The sequence below is a fragment of the Acinonyx jubatus genome, chromosome C1 (assembly GCF_027475565.1).
Source record: "Acinonyx jubatus isolate Ajub_Pintada_27869175 chromosome C1, VMU_Ajub_asm_v1.0, whole genome shotgun sequence".
NCBI classification, from domain to species: Eukaryota; Metazoa; Chordata; class Mammalia; order Carnivora; family Felidae; genus Acinonyx; species Acinonyx jubatus.
This window is the reverse complement of record NC_069381.1, coordinates 138,975,380-138,978,894: the sequence shown is the minus strand read 5'-3', so window position 1 is coordinate 138,978,894 and position 3,515 is coordinate 138,975,380. Positions and strand designations below refer to the sequence as shown.

The 3,515-nt window shown below is 38.7% G+C and overlaps 1 non-coding gene across 1 annotated transcript; it reads right to left on the bottom strand.

Annotated features, from left to right (window-relative positions):
• Positions 1-1,988: 1,988 nt before the first annotated feature.
• Positions 1,989-2,093, bottom strand: LOC113598352 (U6 spliceosomal RNA). The gene has a single exon (XR_003419025.1). It is a non-coding gene; the product is annotated as a U6 spliceosomal RNA (small nuclear RNA).
• Between the last annotated feature and the right edge of the window lie 1,422 nt (positions 2,094-3,515).

Sequence of the window (3,515 nt, the reverse complement as noted above, 5' to 3'; positions counted from 1 at the left end):
CAATACCAATTGCAAGTCTAGGTCGTTACCTGTGCTTCTGACTGATCAGCTATGAATTAGAGGTTCCTACTACCCCCTCTTTATATTTGATTAATTTGCTAGAGGGGCTCACAGAACTCAATAAAACAATTTACTTACTATTTATAAGCTTCTTATAAAAGTATATGATAAAAAGATAATATGATGGTAGAGATGCAGAGCAAGGTCGGTAGAAAGAGACCTAGAACTTCCATGCCATCTCCCGGCACCTCTGTGTGTTCACCAACCCAGAAGCAGACTCACTTCCAAGCACATACATTTGGGATTTTTATGAAGGCTTCATCATGTAAACATGATCTATCATGAACGTCTTTTGCAACCCCGCTTCCCTCTCTGGAGAATGTGGGGGTGTGGCTGGAAGTTCCAAGCCTCTTTTTTTTTTTTTCCAAGCCTCTAATCATGGCTTGGTCTTTCTGTTGATCAATGCCATCCAGGAGTCTACTCAGAGTCACCTCATTAGAACAAGAGACCCCTATCATCAAGGAAATTCCAAGGGACTTAGGAGCCCTGTGTCAGGAACCAGGAGCCCTGTGTCAGGAAAGACCAAACATTAGAACAAAGGATGGTCCCTGTGCTCTTATCACTTAGGAAATTACAACGGTTTTAGGAGCTCTGTCAGAAACTAGGAACAGAGACCAGTTATGTGTTTTCTATTATCTCATACCCCTAACCCTCACCAAAGTTTGGTTTCCTTGTCTATAACCTAGAGACAATTAGCTTTCTGCCTAATTCAAAAGATTATATAGCACAATATAATCTGTTGTGCTATGCAAATGTAAGATCTTATTACTGTACACCTGCACAGTTTGGCTCAAAATCTGCATATGGCTTTGTCAGGACAAGGAGTATTATCTGTGACTCCCTGGGGAACTCATCGGAACTTATAGAATGGCCCAGAAGGGAACCTGTCCTCTCCTGCTGAGCCTAAGCCCGTAGCCACAGCTGCAAAGTTCCCATGTTTTTTAAACTTTCAGCTGATCCCTGAGCACATTCCATTCCCATGATGTGCAAATTTTAAAGGACATTTGCCTTCAAGCATGCTGGAAAAAATAGATTGAAGCCTCTTTTTTCAGCCTTTGGACCTTGGAATATATAATTCAGGTAATAATATATCACATGTTTTACTGTACATTTCTGTGTAATACAGCAATAGATATTTGGGTGGAAGTTATCTTTCTTTTCAATACAGTTTTCTCAGGACCACATGTGAAAGCAGCTGTCCCAAAACCTGCTTCATGGAAAAACTCTTTAAAGGGGTGTCCAGAAAAATGCAAGAAAGATCATTATTATTCCAGAAATTCAATTGAAATATTGACCAAACCAGTTTCCACCTACATATTTTACAAGTTACCACTTGTCCTATAACATCACAGGACAAATTGGGCCTGGCTTTATTATCTCAACACTGGAATGATGGAAATATTACACTACACTTGTCATTTACTTCCTTCTAATTTTACACACACACCAAATTTCACATAAACAAATAATCAATATCTCGTGTGTATGTGTGTGTTTCTATATATCTATAGTACATATATATGTATTGCATACATGTATCTATTATACATAGATATATGTGTGTAGGTATACATACATTATATGAGTGGTTATTTATTCAACAAACATGTATTAATTACCTCATGTGAATCAACTACTTATATGAGGCATTGGGTATAGAAAAAGAGAATATAACCTAAAATCCTAACCTCCAGCAGACATTCATGAAAATGAGTAATTTGATTAGTAGAAGAGCATTATCACTGTTTTATTGAGAGCCCAAGGAAATCACATATATAGGTATATACTCAATTACAGAATCTAGGACTATAGAGATACTACTTTATATTTTTAAAATATGGAATATTGTTTTGTATATAGTATATGCTTAATTTCTATTTTGTTGATTAATACTGGTTGGTTTAAAAAGTCTGGAATGTGTTCATCTGGAAAAGTGATCAAACTTTGCATTTGCATATCATCCTGGTGCAGGAGCCATGCTAATGCTCTCCGTGTCATTCCAACTTTAGTTAGACGTGCTGCCAAACGAGCATTCAAACTTTATGTTTGAAGGTAATGCTTCCTGGAGCGATTTCTGTATAAGACCAATCTAAATTAATGCTTTTTTTTTTTTGAGAAAGAGAGAGGAGAATGCAAGCTAGGGAGAGGGGCAGAAGGAGAGGGAGAGTGAATCTCAAGTAGGCTCCACTCCCAGTGTGGAGCCCAAGGGGAAGCGTGATCATAACCCTGGGATCATGACTTGAGCCCAAGTCAAGAGTTGGCCACTCAACTGACTGAGCCACCCAAGTGCCCCTCCCCCGCAAATTAATGTTTTTTAAATCCAGATTGTGCAGACATTATATTGTCTTTTCATTTATTAATAACTTCTTAAATTCCCAAAAAATAGCAATTATAATTGGCTCGCACATGTGAAAGTTTAAATAAAAAGAAAGAAAAGTTACCAATTAAAAATATAGATGTGATTTCAAAATGTTTCGGTCATTTCTTTGCTAACATTCTCACATTCCCAGCCAGTCTTTTGTCTTTGGGGCTGGATATACCAACTCATATCTCTCTTGCTTATTGGAAATTTTTATAGGAGATAAGATGGGAAGAGAGGTTGCAATTCTTTAAAAAAATATTTAAGTGGAGGATTATCTGTGGATTTTAGTGAACCTTGGGTAACTGAAGTTGACTCTGATGGCTGAGACAAAAAAGGCCAGGAGTGTACCTTGAATGGGATAATAGGGAGAGGAATTCTTGAAAGTATTCAGTTAGTGGCCTTGGCTTTTCTTAGCATTATGTGTTGGTAGGGTTGTGTACAGAGACAGAGTTGTCACTATTAATTTCTGTTTATGAGACATTCCAAAGATATTGTCAAATAAAAATAATAAACCAACATTGTTATTTTCAGGTATGTGAGCTGTAAAGCTGACACTTTAGCCCTCTGGCCATTTTTCAAGACATTACCTAATACATAACCTCATAATGATGACTAGAGGGAAACATTTTCAAAAGCACAGTCATAAAGTGCTTCGATAGAGCCCACCCTAGGTCTTGTAGCAAAACCTAGACATGAATGCCTCCTAAAAGGAGTTGGGGGCACCAGATGTGTCTGCCATTGCAGCAGTATCATTTATATCCTTCAAGATTCTCCATTCCACTTTGGGACAGACATCCTGGCGGGTAAACTATGTGACACAAATTTTACCTAATCCTGCCCCAGGGAAGAAAGAGCCTGTTGAGTAGTTACAGCAGATAAAACACTGTTGCCCTCTTTATCTTTATGCAGGAGGAAAATTACCAGCCAATAACCTCACTCTTGCTTTGTGCCTGCCAGAGGTCCAATCCCCTAGAAAGGGGCAGGGGTGGGACACATGGACCCCAGAATGAAAGAATGGCCTGTCAGGACACACTGGGCAACTGCAGAGGGCTGCATTGCTGGCACTTCTGCCAGAATCAGATGTAAAAGAGAG